The sequence below is a fragment of the Delphinapterus leucas genome, chromosome 14, assembly GCF_059928025.1.
Source record: "Delphinapterus leucas isolate spDelLeu-1000000601 "Yukka" chromosome 14, BTC_Dleu_Yukka2, whole genome shotgun sequence".
NCBI classification, from domain to species: Eukaryota; Metazoa; Chordata; class Mammalia; order Artiodactyla; family Monodontidae; genus Delphinapterus; species Delphinapterus leucas.
This window is the reverse complement of record NC_143142.1, coordinates 64,664,602-64,682,692: the sequence shown is the minus strand read 5'-3', so window position 1 is coordinate 64,682,692 and position 18,091 is coordinate 64,664,602. Positions and strand designations below refer to the sequence as shown.

Below are 18,091 nucleotides of genomic sequence, written 5' to 3'. Positions count from 1 at the left end.
ACATTCTTGGTGTTTACCCAAAGGAGCTGAAAACTTATGTCCACACAAAGACCTGAATATGAATTTTTATAGCAGCTTTATTCCTAGTTGCCAAAACTTGGAAGCAACCAAGATGTCTTTCAGTAGGTGAATAGATAAATAAACTGTGGAGTATTATTCAGCGCTGTAAAGAAATGAGCTGTCAAGCTATGAAAAGACAAGGAGGAAACTTAAATGCATATTACTAAGTGAAAGAAGCTAATCTGAAATGGCTACACACTGTGTGATTCCAATTATATGACATTCTAGAAAATGTAAAACTATGGAAACAGTAAAAAGATCAGTGGTCGCCAGAGGTTGAGGGGAGAGAGGGATGAAGAGGCAGAGCACCAGGGATTCTTAGGGCAATGAAACTATCATGGTGGACACATCATTATACATTTGTCAAAACTCGTGGAAGGCCCAACAACCAAGAGTGAACCCTAAGATAAGCTGTGGATTCCAGGTGATAAGGGCGTGTTAATGGAGGTTCATGTAACAAATGTACCACTGTTGTGTGGAGGGGGGAGCAGGTATATGGGAACTCTTTGTACTCCTGCTCAGTTTTACTGTGAACCTAAAACTGCTCTAAAAAATAAAGTTTTTAAGAGGAAAAGAAAATGATCTGGAATTTCCACAGAAAGTCATAGCATTTCCACCCACGCTTCAGCAACTGTTAAAAAAAAAAAAAGCCTCATGATTCATGCTTGGCCTCCTAAGTGCCAGGTCTTGGTAAACCCCAACTGAATGGTGCTTTAATTACATGGTAATTGCCATTTTATTGCATTGATTGGTATAAACTTTAAAATCCTTTTCAAAGGACCAACCCCCCCCCAAAACAAACAAACAAACAAACAAAAAACAACTTTAAAGGCCTTGGAGTAGATTGTATCTGGGATTGGGAAGATACTTCTCTGAAAGTTCTGGCCCTGAGGCATCGAAGTATAAAGCTTCTTTCATTTTCTACCTTCCTTCAATTTTCTTACTGTTCTTTACTTATTAAACTTAACACACATAGAAGGAGAAAGAGAGTTAAAAAAAAAAAAAAAGAAAGAAGGAATGAAAGCAAGCAAGCAAATTGCATCAGCCACAGAGCAAGGCATTAAGGGATGGTATAGAACCTTCTCTGGTTAAGATTTACCTCCTGAAACCCTCTCTGACCAGCCCTTCTTCTCACTTGTGCTTCTCTTAAATCATAATTGTCATTGGTACATTTCACTGGACAGTTTACAGAACACACTTATATATATACAATATCTGTTAAACTTCAAAGCTATGAAAGATAAGCAATATTATCATCCCAATATCCTAAAGAAGAAATGGATGCATACAGGTTAATTCATTTCCAAGGGACCCTCCAAGGGTCAGTGTAGGGAGCCCTCCAAGCCAGTGTCTCCTGTTCTCCATCCTATCCTCTACTTCACCTCGTCTTCTCCAATGCCAGCACTTTCCACTCTGATCATGCTCAGCATTAAACATTCTCTCCACATTTTTACCTTGAATAAACACAAATTTACAGAAATGTGTAATGAATACTTGCAAACTCCTCTCCTAGATTATTCATTGATTAACATGGTACCCCATTTTCTCTTCATAATTCTGGGTCTCTGTGTCTCTCTTCCTCCGTCTCTCTTCCTCTTCCTCTGTGTTTATATTTATATTTATGTTATATTTATATTCCCCTCCTGAACTGTTAGAGAGTTAGTTGCAGACATCATGACTCTTCAGCATTAAGTAAGTTTTAAGAACAAAGACCTTCTCCAACATACCCACAATTCAGTTCTCACACTCAGGAAATTTATTGGATATTACAACACTATTATGTATTATCCAGTCAATATTCTAATTTCCCAAGTTGTCTCAATATCAGAAAGGTTTTTAGTATCGGTTTTTTGTTTGTTTGTTTGCTTTTTTAAACCCAGGATTCATTCAAGGATGACAGCTGTCATGTCTCTTCAGCCTGTCCTGCGTTTTTTGTCTTTTATGACCTTGACGTGGTAGAGTCCCCTTCTTCTTGCTTGCTTTACTTCCTGAGTTCTGTCTAACATTTCACAGGAGAGGGCTGGGCAGGTGCCATCAGAACACCCCTACCTCCCCCCGCCAGATCTCAGGCATCAGGAATGCCCTGTACCTAAGAGCCTAAAACGTTTCTGGGGGGGGGCCCAGATTTACACAAGTCAGAGAGGGACACTTGGGGTTGGAGAATTCCATGAGCAAGGTTCCTGTGCCCAGGACCTTGTGGCGAGAAAGAGGGGCAACAGATAGTAGGGTAGTACAGCCCTGGGATCCACTCCCCTGCCCACTAATGTCTGGCTCTGCTGAACCCTCACTCGTACCCTCCCCACTCCTTCACTGCATGGACACCACTACATATCTTCCAAGCATTGCTTTTTCCTCCCTCAGATCCAGGGCTCAGTCTTGTCCTGTCTTCTTTCACACAGAACTTCCTTACTTCTCCACTGGATGATAAGAACAAGACTGGCTCCTCTTTCCTTGTGTCTCCAGAGTGGCCAGCATACTGAAGGGTGCTTAATGTCTTGTCACAAAATACTGGGTTTGAGTGAGCATTGCATTATGGATTTCTCTCTGCTCTACAAACATGCTTTGGTCCTCCCAGAAGCAGACCCTTTGCCAGTGAAGCTCCTTTGACCCACGTTAGTACCAGGAAATACAGTACAGATTTCCTTGGTGGTGACAAGGCTGTGGGTGATTTGGCAATGATACTATTTCAGTAAGATTTTGCGGGTATTTCTGAACTCAGACTTTCCTCATTTTTTTATTTTCCGGTACGCGGGCCTCTCACTGTTGTGGCCTCTCCCGTTGTGGAGCACAGGCTCCGGACGCGCAGGCTCAGCGGCCATGGCTCACGGGCCCAGCCGCTCTGCGGCATGTGGGATCCTCCCAGACCGGGGCATGAACCCACGTCCCCTGCATCGGCAGGCGGACTCTCAACCACTGCGCCACCAGGGAAGCCCCTACTCATTTTTTTCATTCATTCTCTCATTGATTCATCATAATTTTTAGGCCATTGGTGCCAGACAGGCACAAATGGTCTCTGGACCCCTCCATTCTTTTCCAGTGTGTGAATCAGAGCTTGGCCACTCACTAGCCTGAGTAACCTCGAGAAAGTTCCTTAACCACGATGAGTCGCAGGTGACTCTTTGTCTTACTTCATGGAATAAAGAAGGAAACATATGTAAAGTACTAATCAAAACGCCAGGTGCACGTTATCATCAGTTTCTCCATCAGGTGCAGGTCTAGGTGGTAATATCCACCATACTGAGCGTCTACCCTGCACCAGGCACTGTGCTCCGTGCTCTATGAGCAGAGCCCCTTTTCATCTTCACAGTAACCACTCAGGCGGGTATTTTTATTGATATTTCAGAGAGCCTAGTGATGGGCTCCAAATCACTGCCTCTGGGACTCCAAAGGGCTCTTTCCACCAACTGCGCTGCTTTGTGGGATCTCAGATGGTCTCCAAGGTTCCGGTTGGCTTTAACAGGCTCTGTGATCTGCTGAGAGGGAAGGCGTGAGGCTGCTGGGGTGGGGGTGAGGGGCCGGGAGCAGGGGGTGCAACTTGTTCTTACAGCACCTGGTCTGGCTGAAAGGAAATCCAGTATATGTGTTGGTGTGCAGACCTTCGGCCTCCATTCTGGATCTGTTGGGGAGCTACCCTGACTGGGCTGATGGTAGCACTGGGATTCTTCTTTTTTTTTGGCCATGCTGCTTGGCTTGTGGTATCTTAGTTCCCCAACGAGGGATTGAACCTGTGCCCTCAGCAGTGAAAATGCAGAGTCCTAACCACTGAACCGCTGGGGAATTCCCTGGGATTCTTCTTTTTTTTTTTTTTTTTTTAATAATTAGCCATGCCTGTACCAAAGCATTTATTTTTTTCAACCAATGTTTTTTATTTTTTAGATGTTGGGGGTAGGAGTTTATTAATTAATTAATTTATTTTTGCTGTGCTGCGTCTTCGTTTCTGCGCGAGGGCTTTCTCTAGTGTGGCCAGCGGGGGCCACTCCTCATCATTGTGCACGGGCCTCTCACTATCGCGGCCTCTCTTGTTGCGGAGCACAGGCTCCAGACGCACAGGCTCAGTAGTTGTGGCTCACGGGCCCAGTTGCTCCGCGGTATGTGGGATCCTCCCAGACCAGGGCTTGAACCCGTGTCCCCAGCATTAGCAGGCAGATTCTCAACCACTGTGCCACCAGGGAAGCCCCTGGGATTATTCTTATATGACCATTTAAAAGAGGTTTCAGTTACAATAGTGATAGCCAATGGGGTTTCCAATGTCTAGAATATACAATGTGCCCCAAGAATCCAAATCCCGGGCACTGTAATCATAGGAGAGGTTTGGTTCAAAGGCTGTTTGCACGGTAGGGGTCTGATGGTCAAGATCTTCACCCTTGCCAGAGCCTAGTCCTTACCTCTCAGACGGAAGAGGGGCCACCTGCCTTCCTCCAGGCCTCCTAGACTCCCTAGGCAGTGAACATCGTCTTCTGCATTTGTGTGTGTACTGGGGGAGGGGGTTGGGGGCTGAAGGAAGGGAATGGGCTGCAGGGGTCTGAGCCTGGGGAATTCATTTTTGGCCTAGTCCTGGGCATTCTCACCTTCCCACAATGAACCAGTACATCATTAGTAACACACATGCCAGAGATCACTGCCTGGACTCACAATCCAGCAAGTCGCTCAATCTCTCTGTGCCTCAGTTTCCTCATGTGTAAAATGGTAATAGTCATGGGGCCCATTTCATAGACTTGTGAAGATTAATGAGTTAATAGAGAGCATTTGGAAGAGCGGCTGGCAAGTTTAAGTGTTACATAAACTTGATGTTGCTGGGCTCAAGAAGTAGGAAGAAAGCCCACACCCCTAAAAAGGGGTCTAGAACCTGAGGATGTTGGAACTGTAAGTGGCCTGGTTCAAGCTCTGAGTCAGTGTTAGTGACTATACAGAATTCAAACCTTTGTCTTCATCTCAGGTCTTTCTCCGTAGGGACTTTATTTTCTGAACCCCAAGCCCAATCTCATAGGGAATCACAGTCTCTCTGAAACTTCCCTGGTACAGCATTGCATCTGCCAGTTGCTGTCTCAGAGGAAGAAGCGCTCATGTGTGTCAGGCTGTGACGGCTTTGTGGGTAGGCCAGAAGCCTGTGCCGGGGCAGGCTCCCCAGTTGAGTGGAGATGCACACTCTCCCTCCCTCCCGCTGCCTGCCTCTCCCGGGTGGGGCTCCCTCAGTAGACTCTTTGTTCTCAGGACTCTCCCTAGCCCCACCTAGTCTTTAGCTCTCCCGCAACCTGGGCTCCGATCTTTACTTAAACCACCAAGCCCTTGCATCCAACCACAAGAAGAAAACCACATGTCTTTTGAATTAGGCTGTTTTCTCTTGTTTTGTTTTTTCCTTCCTCTCTTCTTCTCTCCCTCTTCCCTGGCTTCCCCACCCCAGCGTGCACACGTGTGCGCGCGCACACACATACACACACCCTTTTTCTCCACAGCAGTTTTCCCATCAGGAGGCTGCCTCCTGGTTTCATGCAACAAGGCTGCCCAGGATTTAGTCCTGGAACAGGTAAACAAAGGGCCGCCCACAGCCCTTAGGACACCTGGAGGACCAGCTAGCCCCTCTCTTGGACCCAGAGGCCTCACCTCAGCTGCCATCTCAGAACATGGCAGATCTGGGTTGGGAGCTGCCTTGGGTCTGCAGAAACTTGGGCAGTGACCCAGCCTTGTGCCCAGAGGCCTCGGTCAATGCCAGGCTTGTGCATTACTGGGTCCGGTGAAGACTGTGGGGTTACTGCTGACAGCCTGGCTCCCATTTGAGGGGCCCACACTCAGTGGACTTCTGGCCTGGGGAACACAGGCTGCCTGTCTAGGACTGTGGAGTCCTTTGCAGGGCAGGCAGGGAGAGACAAGGTGGGTGGAGTAGGGGAAGGGTTAGACTCTCATCAGCTTGGCTGGCTCCATGGTCCGAATTCTCACTGCAGGTGAGACAGCCCCAGAGTCCTTCCTGCAGGAAAGGCGAAGTGCCTTCAAAACAGAAGGGTCAAGGCGCAGCCCCGAAGTCACGGTGGAGGGTGAGATGGGCTCTACCAGGGGTCATAGATTCAGATGCTTTCTGGGCTCATGCAGGTAATTAAACATACAAAGGGTCAGATGTAATAAAATACATGGCAGGATAGACATCTAATTTAAATTTTAAAATTATATTTTTGAAACGTTCTTTTAGCCAAATAAAACATATTTCCTGTCCAGATACACCCTCTCCTGTCCCCAGGCTGTGAGTTTCCAACCCTCTTGTATACAATCCACAGTTTTGCTATTCTGACATAGAAGCGGTTGTAAAGAAACGTAACAGAGTCTCTAAAACATGGCACTGGGTTGGGTGTTGGTAGAGCTGTGGTTAAAAACACAGGCTTTGGTGTCCAGCTGTGATGGACATTCCTCATTTGCTTCATTTTAGCTGTATGATCATTGGATAGGTTACTCAATCTTGCTAAGTCTCTGTTTTCTCATCTGCAAGATGGGGATGATGAAAGAATCTATTTCAGAGCATGATGAGCCCCCTCATATAGCTCAATAAAAGATTACTAGGATATTCTGCACCCCCTTCCAACAAACACACACAAGGCTGAATGTCTTTTGCCAAAGAGCAATAGTTTGGTGAACTGAGCGTTAATGTTTTCTGTGGTTCTGGTCTGTGGCGAGAGGGGTGAGAGTCAGAGCCAGGGTCAGATCTGCACAGACCATTTCCCTGTGAACACAGAACAAAAACTCTCTTTGCAGTTGGGCTGTTAATTTTAAATTCAGGAAAGGAAGGCTGGCTGGGGAAGTTTTGCCCTCAGGCCTTGGAATTTCTCAGCAGACCTCCAATGCTCATCTCCATCTGGGGGTGGTTGGCCCACCTGGGTCAGCAATGGCCCATTTGCCCTTGATCTTAGCAGAAGAAGCTGGTCTGCTCAACACCAAGGAGCCTGGGGGGTAGGGGAAGCCATCCAGTTCCCTGGAGGTATTTGAAAGACAGCTGGACTAGGCTTCCTGAAATCTACTTTCCACCCCAACAGGACCTGTGCACTGAGCTTGTTACTTGCAAACTCCCTGAGGGTGGAGATCACTGATCTCTCTGGCTTGCCACAATCCCTAGCACAGCATCTTCAATAAAGGACCTACTTAATACACACTGAAATAACTATATGAAACTCATACTTGAAAGTAGGAAATGGGGAGAGATTCTTCACACTTTTAAAAGGAATTTTCATTTTATACAACATTTCCCCAGTAGAGTTCTTTAAATGGAAACTTCCTTGGTTATTTAAAATGAGATTGTAATTTGACTAGTTGAAACCTAAACTAATGGGCTAAGTTGATCTATACCGTCCTCCCATGCTTTCCCTTTCCCTGCGGTCTCTGTAAATTCAAATCCCACCCATCCTTGATAACTGTGAACAGTGACTAGGACTATTTTGCAGCAGACCGGCTGGCTGCTCAGTGCTGTGTACGTGACCGCATTCTCCCATCATAGCCGCTTCACGGCCAGGAATATTCTTTTCCTCATTTTACAGATGAGACAATGTATGCTTGGAGAGTTCGGAACTATTTGTAGGAGTGGCTGAGTTAAAACCTACACCCAGCCCGAGCAGTGAATCACTGTTCTTAAGAAATGCCGCCTTCAAACCGATTCATCTGTACCATTTTTCTAGGTTCGGATGAACCGGTTTGCAGGACAGAAATAGGGACACAGATGTAGAGAACAAACGTATGGACACCAAGCGGGGAAAGTGGCCGGGGGGTGGGGTGTGATGAATTGGGAGATTGGGATTGACATACATACACTAATATGTATAAAATGGATAAGTAATAAGAACCTGCTGTATAAAAAAAAATTTAAAAAATAAAAGAGGCTGCTTATTTTCAAGCTCACAGATAAGCAATGAAAAAAAAAAAAGAAATGCCACCTTCTCCACAAAGGCCCTCCTGACCCTAAACAGATGGGACTGTCTCATTCCTCTGGTGCCTAGCTTTCTCTTGCTCTTCTTGACCTTGCATTCTGTCCTGGGCGGCAGCCACTTAGGTGTTTGCCGCCTCGCCGCTGCCCTGTCACCCCCTCCCCCAGCGCTCACGCGGGACTGGCGGGGTCTAGAGCATGGGAGGCGCCTCCCACTCGTCTTTGCGTTCCCAGCAGTGCCAGGCTCCATGCCAGACCCGGGGCCCCCGCTGAGTATTTCGGCTCAGTTTGACGTTATCTCCTTTCCCTCAAGAGGGCGCTGACGCTCTCCAGGAAGGAGTCAAATAGAAGTGTAGAGGCGATAGGTCTCTAAAAATTGGGGGTGGGGGGGTCTCTGGGGGCATGCTGCTCTGGTTTAGCCTGGGAAGCACTCTGAGGCGCCCTCTAGGGCTGTTCCATCCCAGTGAGATCTGGGAACCAGCCACGAGGCTCCAAGTGGCCTTGTGGTCCCATAACCTCCTGCTTGAACCACCTGCCTGGGCCCCTGAAAGGCCGCAGCCAGCCCTGTGGCCGGGTCCTGAGTGCAGGCCTGTTGTAGCCAATTGCACCAACTCTCTGTGCTTCCTGCGGCCCTGCTTGCGGACCTGCTGGGAGAGGACAAGCGGATCCCAGCTGGGCCTCACCCTGATCACCGCAGGTTGATCTGAGCATGTGATGCCCTTCCCCTCTTCATTTGTTGGTGGAGCGGAGGTAATAATACGAATTAACCTGGAGCCCTGGGGGGTTCATCCTGGACCTCACACCCAGTGTCTCCCTGGATTGGGCTGGCAGCCCCCAGGTAGTGAGGGGAGGTCATTAATATCGCTCCCATTATATACCTGAAGGAACTGAGGCTCAAACTTGTTAAGGAAAGAGGCAGGGATGCAGCCTGCGGCCACCCGTCCAAGAGAGGGGCCTTGTGGGCTGGAGAGAGCTTCCCTGAGCTGAGAGCCGGCAGTGTCTTGTCCCGGGGCCTGCAGGGGTGGAGCTTTGTGGCAAATCCTGGCAGCCCCTGGAGCACTCCTGGAAGGCACAGAGTCATAGGACCGGGATGAAGGTGGCCCTGCCTGGTTGCCCACCCCGGGTCCCATCCAGGGACCCCACAATTACGTGGGGGCGCAGGAGGTAAATGGCTCACCTAGCTCTGCCCCAGGCCAGCTCACAGCGGCTCGCCACGTTTGATGCATTTGGCAACCAGCTCTCAGAAGGGCTGTCTTGCCAGCAGTACCTGCATCATGCGATGAACCAAAGGAATTTTCCTGCAGTGCAGACCCGAGGATGGAGACGCAAAAATCTGTCTTTTCTCTCTTCCCTCTTCCTTCCCCTCCCTTTCCCTCTCTTCCCCTCTCTCCCCTCCTCTCCCCTCCCCTCCCCTCCCATCCTCTTCTCTCTCTCTGTCTTCTCAGTTTACCAGGGGAAGTGGTATAGTCAGGAGGAAAAGGTAACATTATGTCTTCCTTTGCACTCACCACCCTGCATTTGGAATATTCCAGCTCAAACTATCCATGGATCAGACTCTCTGGGAGAAATGAGATTTTACAATTCTGGGAACCAGGGTGACCCACTGCTGCCAAGATGGACAAGGCTTCTGAGGCCTCCGGACACCTCCTCCCACGCTCTGAATTACGTGCCTCCCTTCCTTAAGACCCTGTCTTCCACCAGATGCCACTCTACCCATCCATCCTCACGTGGGTCACGTGTCAGCCCTAGGTCTGCTGTATGACAGACTTCAGAACAAATGTTACAGCACGCACTTGACAAGGCTTGGTGCCTATCTCGGTCTTAATCCTTTTATTCTGCAGAAATTTAGGGTGCAGAATCTAGCCTGGCAGATTAGGGGCACTTTGCTTGGGCCTCCACTTCTGCACACATTTCCCTTAAATCCAGAGACTTGTGGGCTCCAGGATACTTAATAATGGGCTGGATATATTTGATTTCATTCAACACATATTTATGAGGAGCCTACCATGTGCCAGGCACCGTGCTGGACTAGGAGGATATAAAGATGACCCCTGGGGCTTCCCTGGTGGCGCAGTGGTTGAGAGTCCGCCTGCCGATGCAGGGGACACGGGTTCGTGCCCCGGTCCGGGAAGATCCCACATGTTGCAGAGCGGCTGGGCCCGTAAGCCATGGCCGCTGAGCCTGCGCGTCCGGAGCCTGTGCTCTGCAACGGGAGAGGCCACAACAGTGAGAGGCCCGCATACTGCAAAAAAAAAAAAAAAAAAAGATGACCCCTGGGTGTGTATATGGCTGGTGCCACACCCAGAACTGAGGCAACTGGCATACTTTCTCTATTATGCCTCTGGGTAGATTCTCCCATTGTTAACCAGGTCTAATATGAGAGACGCCATCAGGGAGTTGGACCACAGTAATAAGCTGATGGAATCTTAACCATTTCACTCTTTCTGGGACTTTCTGGATTGCCCCATCCTTGAAGGCCCAGTTCAAGTCCCATCTCTGCTGCGAAATCTTCCTTTCATTCATTCATTCATTCAGCTAGAAAATCTTTAGGGTGCCAACACTGTGATAAGTATAGATAAGGATACAAAGAGTATAAAGCATGCCCCCAGTTGCATTCTGGTAGGGGAGATTCCTTCATTCAACAAATATTGGTTGAGGGCCCATCATGGCCTAGGCACTGCACAAGGCTTGGGGCACATGGCATTGAACTAGGCCAACATGGGTCCTCCCTTCCCAGGGTATTAAGTCTGGTGAGGGACACAGATGTGTGAGCAGCCAGTCCCACTACACTGTACTCAGTGGCACAGTGGAGGGAAGTTTGGGGAGCAATGAAGCTCATAGACAGGCTTCTGCTCACAGGGCCAGGGCAGGCTTCCCTGGGGGTGATTCACCTTGTACTTAAATAATCACAAGAGAAGGTGGTGGCTGCTCAGTACCACCTGCGAGGTGCACATGAGGATTAGTGCAACAGCACCTGCAGAGGGGAGGGCTCCTCCAGCCATGGAGAAGTCTTCCTGGAAGGAGTGAGCTTTGAGTTGGGTCTTAAAACTTTCAGAATGACTCCAGCCCACCCTGGTCTTTCTCTCTCCAGAAGCACTCCCAGGCTGTTTCACAAAGTTAACTCAATTGTTTTTGATATGTTTACATAATTTTTCTCCATCTTGCTTTGTTTTGTTTTGTGTGTGTCCCCTGCCCACCCCTTATGTCATAAACCCTTGGAAGACTCTGGGGACCAATGGCGTCTCTTGGGTCCCCCCAGACTAGCTTGGCGCTGGAACTGGACAAAGGGCACAAGTCTGGGAGCCCAGGTGTGTGGGCAGGTACTCGTCATTGCCCCTTTCTGCCCTCCCCAGCACACATAACACTCGAGGGAAATCAGTGCAGTGTCATGAGGGTGGGGACTTCTGAGTAGGTTCAGGGAAAGCCGAGCCTAGGCTCTGCCCAGGAAAGGTCTTTAAATAGAGCAGAGGGTGCTCGCTTCGGCAGCACTTATACTAAAATTGGAACGATACAGAGAAGATTAGCATGGCCCCTGAGCAAGGATGACAAGCAAATTTGCGAAGTGTTCCACATTTTTCAAAGATATTATTAAAAGGAAAAATTGTTATTTAAAAAGAGCAGAAGCAAAGTGTCAATATCTCTGTAACTTAGGTAATGAGAATATAACATGTATCATAATTATTGTTTGTATCATTATTATTTATGAAACATAAAAATGTTTCATAATTTAAAATAAAAAATTAAAAGATTGTGTATGAGTTATAACTAAGTTTAGCTGCCTATTTAGAAAACCCAAAGTAAAAGTGGCTTTAAAAAAAAGAATAGAGCAGAGGAACACTGTCAGCGTAGCCTGCGAGAGAATTTGCTTGCACTTTAGATTATTCATTTATATTGGGAACATTAACTGAATTAAGCTTTGAATAAAAAGGATTCTATTTTCAGAAGAGTCATGAGGACAATTAAAGGTTGGCATTTTCCTCCAGAGATCTGCCATCAAACCATGTGGCTTAATTTCGGAAGCCACCAAGTGCTCAGGTAATGCAGTACAGAAGTAAGACATAAAAAGGAGTGTTCTGCCCACAGCGGGACAGCCCAGGCAGCCACCAGCCTCTGGTGGCTTCCCAGGTGCCCAGCGGTATAATGGCGGCCAGGGCCGATGTGGTGAGCTTGGAGTGCTGTCTCCTTTCTTGAGGCCTTTTAGACAGAACAAACCGTCAGCCTAAACTCAGGGTTTAGTCTTTAGATGGGGCTGAGCTAAATGGCTTTCCAAGGTTTCCTGTTCTGCGTGCTCACAGGTGGTAGGTATTGCCCCAGTGTTCTGGTCTGAGGACCTTGGCAAGGAATCTTTCCACTGCTCCTAATATATCCTCCCCATCCATCTGTCTCCATGCCCGACATCACGTGTAAAAGAGGTTAATTCTTTCTGGTTGAGATATGTCCTTCCTGGGAGTTCCTTGCAGTAACACAACTTCCTCTAGTAAGCAAGCCAGCATCCTTCATCTTTCAACACAGTTTCTGGACACCTAGTGTGTGCCCAGCATGGTCCACAGAGCTGGGGACACAGCAAGGAGACGAACAAAGTCCTTGCTCTCTTGGAGCTTACATTGTGGAAGGGGAGATGATAGACCGTAAACAAATATATAGTCCATTAGGGATGGTGGGGCTGCTGGGACACATAAGACAGGATGATGGGGCAGCATCCTATCGTGTGCGGGGTGGTCAGGGAAGGCTCTTCTCCTGGTTCAGAGCTTCCAGAAGGGCTGCAGTCCACTCTGATCTTTCTCGCTCCAGAGCTGTAGAAGAACTTCCAGGCTGTCTCATCAAGTTAACTCAACTGTTTCTGCTCTGATACATACTTATTCTCCATCTTGCTTTGTTCTGTTTCGTGTTTGTGTCCCTTGCCCAGCCCTTATATCGGAAGCCCCTTGACTTTATTATGTATTATTTATTAGTGTCTTGGGAAGTTTGAACCGAGGCCTCAAGAACGTGAGCCTGAGCCAGGAGGCTCTGAGGGAAGCTTCCAGGCAGAGGAAATAGTAAGTGTAGAGACCCCAAGGCAGGAGAGGCTGGTGTCTTGGGAACAGCCAAGAAACCGGAGAACTGGGTACCGGGGTGGAGAGGGACAGTGGTGGGAGCTGAGGTCAGACTGTGGGGCAAGACAGGCTGTGCAAAGGGCCTTGGGTTGTACTCTGTGTTGCACGAGAAGCCGTGGGGAGCCTCTGAACAGAGGAGGGCCATGGTATGGTGATGCTTTACATGGCTACTCACCAGCCATGACCACCTTGGTGTTCCGTGAATTGAGGCTAGAGGGAAGGGCAGGGGCTGGAGACACCAAGGGCACTAAAGGCCAGGAGAGGGACCTGGGACTTTATCATGAGGTCAGTGGGGATCCATGGAGGATTTTAGAGTAAAGGAGTTAGTGCTACCCCTCAGTTTGGAACAGAGGGCACTAGCACAGAGAAGTGAGGTCACCTACCCCAGAACACACAGCTGGATAAAGATGGAGCTGGGAGGGAAAGCCAGGTCTTCAGACTCCCATTCCAGTATGAGGTTTCTCCTGAATAAGAGGAAATATTTATTGAGCACATTCTAAGTGCCATGCATAGCTCAGGTACCAACCCATCTAATTTTCAGAACAGCCCTAAGAGGTAGACATTATTATTATTCTCATCTTACATAGAAGGAAGCAAAGTACAGAGGGGCTGAACAATGCATCTGAGGTTACAAGGCTAGTAAGTAGTAGAGCTGGGATTTCAACCCAGGCAGACTGGATCAGGAGTTCATGCAGTTAACCAATGTGCTACAGGGCTTTGCTAAGTCTTCTGGACATGTAGGCATGTGGGTGGGGCACTGGGCCCCAGAACCAGTTAACATGGTGTTTCCGGGGCCAAGCCAGCTCCAGACTTGTCTGGACTCAGGCCCCTGTACTTTTCCTGTAACCCCGTCATTAGTTATAGGATGGACCGACTGCTAAACATGAGGTTGGCTGCCGCTCAGTCACTCCAGATCTGATGCAGCCACACCTCCGTTCCGGAGGCCGGAAAGGGCTCTGCTGAGAGTTTTTATAAAAAGGCTGTGTTCCTTAATTACTTCAGCCCTTGCTGCCCTGTGCTTTTCTCTTAGCTCAAGATGGCCTTCCACATGTACTTCCTGAATCCAGGGCTGGCTTCACATGTAGGCAAATAGTAGGGGACAATGCTAGGGCTCCCAGAGACTTCCCCTTCCGCACCCACCTAAACTTCTGACCCTCCTGCTGGTTGGAAGTTGCTTGAACAGCTCCACTTGACTACAAGGGAGAACTATCGAGAGAGTGTATAAAAAGTTCTGATGCCTGGGTCCCGCCGCACACCAAATGAATCTGACTTTCTGGGGTTAGCCCCCGGCAACAAAAAGTACTTTTAAAAAGCTTCCTGGGGCTTCCCCGGCGGCAAAGTGGTTAAGAATCCGCCTGCCAGTGCAGGGGACACGGGTTCAAGCCCTGGTCCGGGAAGATCCCACATGCCGTGGAGCAACTAAGCCCGTGCGCCACAACTATTGAGCCTGCGCTCTAGAGCCCGCGAGCCACAACTACTGAAGCCCGTGTACCTAGAGCCCACGTTCCGCAACAAGAGAAGCCACCGCGATGAGAAGCCTGCGCACCGCAACGAAGAGTAGTCCCTGCTCACCGCAACTAGAGAAAGCCCGTGCGCAGCAACGAAGACCCAACACAGCCAAAAATAGATAAATAAAATAAATAAATTAAAAAAGAAAAGAAAGAAAAGCTTCCTGGGTGATTCTAATGTGCAGCCAAGTTGAGAATCACTGTCCTGGACCTTATTATAGAGAGAAAGTGGTTTGTCCAGGGTCACATGGAAGGGTTGGAATGAAAATCTAGGCCTTCTGTTTCCCAGAACAATGTCCTTTTCCAAAAGAAATATAGGTTGGAAAAGGCAAGGCTCCTTGGGGAGGGGCACTTGAATATCGGTGTACATAGATTTTTGGATGATGGAGGATGCATTATGAAAGTGGAAGAGTGGGCCCAGGGCAGGGGGACTGAAAGGAATGGGCCTGGAACAAAAGCTGAGTTCTACCAACGTTACTGCTCAGTCAAGGACGGGCACTGCCAGGGTCGCAGCCATCAGCAGCATAGCTTGAACGTACGGGCCACAGACCCTGCCCCTGGCTGAGAAAGAAAACATGTGGACGGTCTCCACTGAGGGTGAGTAGCATGCGAGCTTCAGCCAGAGCAACTGTTCTCTCAAAAGGGTCACATTCACCAGAAATGCTCTCCTTAGAGGATTCAACACCTAGGAGGAGAGTATGCTTCTCCACTGAGGCCTCAGCTGTGGGAGACATTGAAGGAACAGGATTGCAGGGAGGGCAGCGACTCAGCGCTGGGGGTAGATGCAAAGGAGAAATGGCCCCCCAACAGGAAATTCACAGCTGCCTTTTTATCCATTAGCCCTCAGTGCCTTTGAAGATTTGGGTGACCTCTCTGCCATAAACAGTCCGGAATGCCAAGTCTCCGGGGTGGTTTGATGGTATGAATCACCCAAATTGAAAGACGAAAGGTATCGGGGAAGGAATGAAAACGATTCCTTCTGCAAGCTCTGGATACATCCCAGAATCTCTAGGGGGAGATGGGAGTTGGAGTCGGGGAGGAGGAGCCTGGGGGAAATCTCTGCGACTGATTCTCAGGCTTTCTCCTTGCCTGTCTGCCTGTTTCCTTAAGAGGCACTAAAGCTTTCCAGCCTGCAAGCCACCAGAGGGCACCCATAGACAGGGCTTGCAAGGGCAGCGGGGTGGCACAGCAGAGGGAAAAGCACACACACAAGCTGCAATATACTGAGTAGGCCCAGGAAGCTGGAAGGGGGCGTCCGAAGCCACACCCAGCCCCTGGCCTTTCCCATACAATGGCTACGACCACCGTCCCTTCCTGGTGGCTTATGCACCAAAACAATCCCTGCAGGATCTGGCTCAGTGACAGGCTGGGATTTTCTTTGTCCTTGTTTCCAAGATGAATTTGAAAAAGTCAAGTTCTCTGTAGAGTACAAAGACTGGAATGGGCTAGAGATGCCACTTCATTAGCCCACCTTGAGGGCCAACTGACCCAGTCCCCAAACTAATGATCTGGTGACAACAGCCAGTGATGGTTTTAGCCCAAACCTATGTATATGTACCCGCATTTCTTCTGCACTTATTACACAGAATGAGAATTATCTGCTTATTTACATGTCTCCAGAACTTGACTGGGTTCCTTGAGAGCAGAAACCATATTCTACCAGTCTCTGTTCCCAGTTAAACTGAAATCTATGTCACATATATAGACCATTTGGTCCCATTTCCCCAGGGAGACCTGGAAGACACCAAATGCACAGAGCCTGATTGGATCTCAAATAGAGAAAACCTTTCTGTTTCACGGCCGGGAATTATTTCCAAGTAGGCTAGTCCATGACTCTAGGACAGAGGTCAGCAAACTATAGTCCCCAGGCCAAATCTGAACCATTGCCTGTTTTGTAAATAAAGTTTTATTTGAACACTGCCAGGGCCATTCATTTATGTAGTGTCTGTGGCTGCTTTTGTGCTACTGCGGCAGGGTTATGTAGTTGCCAGAGAGATCAGGTTGCCCGCAAAGCCTAAAATATTTGCTATGGGGGGCCCTTTATAGGAGAAGTCTGCGGACCCCAGTTTCAGGAGAACAAAATGGCGCATCGGGATCTGGCTGGTAGCAGGGCCCCTCCCTCTGGACTCGGGGACACAGTGAGGAAGGCGTTGTCACTGAGCCTCCCAGGGCTGAAAACCAGGCCCTGGGCATGCCCAATCTGCTCTGTGGGGACAGACAGCCTGGCTGAGGGGCCACGGGTCTCACGTGGGTCCTTTTAGTTCCTGGTTTAGGACTGCAGTGCTGGCGTCTCCTAGCAGAGATTGGGAGGGACTGGCCGTCTTACAACAACTCTGTTGTCTCTCTCTAAAAAAAAATTGTAAGCAGTTTTCCTGAGATATAATTCACATACCACCCATTTAAAGTGTACAACTCAATCCATTGTCTTTTATGCGCCTTGTCCTGTGACTTTTTTCTCCCCATTTCCTGAAGCTACGCCTGTATGAACTTGTTCTCTGTAAAGATTTCAGTGAATTCATTCTCATTCCGGTGTGAGTGAGTGACAGCATGATCACCTAGAACCTCTGGGTGACCAGTCCCATGCAGTATTTTTCTGTCTCAGGTAGGTTTTCTAGGAATAGAGGCTGAGATGGAGTTTGAGGGGCAGAGGAAGATGCCCACACTGATGCAGTTCCAACAAAGCCTTGGCCAACCTAGCTCTGAAGTGATTACTGTCCATCGGGGTGCCCTGCAGCGGGCCTGGAGGTCCAGCCTTTGTACCCTTGCTTCTCCCCATCACCACACGTGAGCCCCAGCGGAGGAGGCTCCCTGCAGCCGAGGCCAAACCTGAAGATCCGATGCTGGAGGCTGACCACTGATCATTGACCACATTCCCCACAGCTGGGCAGCAATCCTTCCTCAAAGGGGCTCTAGGGGCCACATCTCCACAGGCACCCCACTCTTTCACAGAATCCCATCACACAGTGGCCAGCTAGCTCCTGCCTCTACTCTCCCAGGACCAGGATGCTCCCTTCCTGCTGAGGCGGCCCACCTGCCTTTCACAGGGCTCTAGGCTTCCTTCTGCTGAGCCCAAACCGAAAACAGGTGAGTGCTGGTCTGGGTTCTGCCCTCTGAAGCCACATGAATCAATCTCCGTGACAGTAGGGAGCCTCCCCCAACCCTGCCCCCACTCTGATCTCTCCATCCATTCTGCATGAGATGCATGTCCATCATCTCTGTCCAGACTAATCTGGCCAATTAGTCCAAGTCCCTTGGAGGTATGGTTCCAGCTCTAAATGCAGCACTTCCGGAGGACCTGCCAGGGTGCTCGGACCCACAGCAGCATGTCCTTCATGTTCTGGAGGACAGAGTCAAATCAGAGTGTTGGCTTGATGGACGTTTATCAAAATCCTGAGCTGTTCTCGCCAGCTACTGCTAATCCGCACAGCCCCAGACTGTCCCGCTGGAACTGGCTGCCCAGGTCCAAGGAGGGAATCTCGGCCTTGTCTCAGTTCAGTTCAACTTTTACACCGTTCCCAAGGGAATATGTGTTT

General features: G+C 49.0%; 1 non-coding gene across 1 annotated transcript; it reads left to right on the top strand.

Annotated features, from left to right (window-relative positions):
* Positions 1-11,427: 11,427 nt before the first annotated feature.
* Positions 11,428-11,534, top strand: LOC115803021 (U6 spliceosomal RNA). Its single transcript, XR_004023611.1, has one exon. It is a non-coding gene; the product is annotated as a U6 spliceosomal RNA (small nuclear RNA).
* The last annotated feature ends 6,557 nt before the right edge of the window (positions 11,535-18,091 follow it).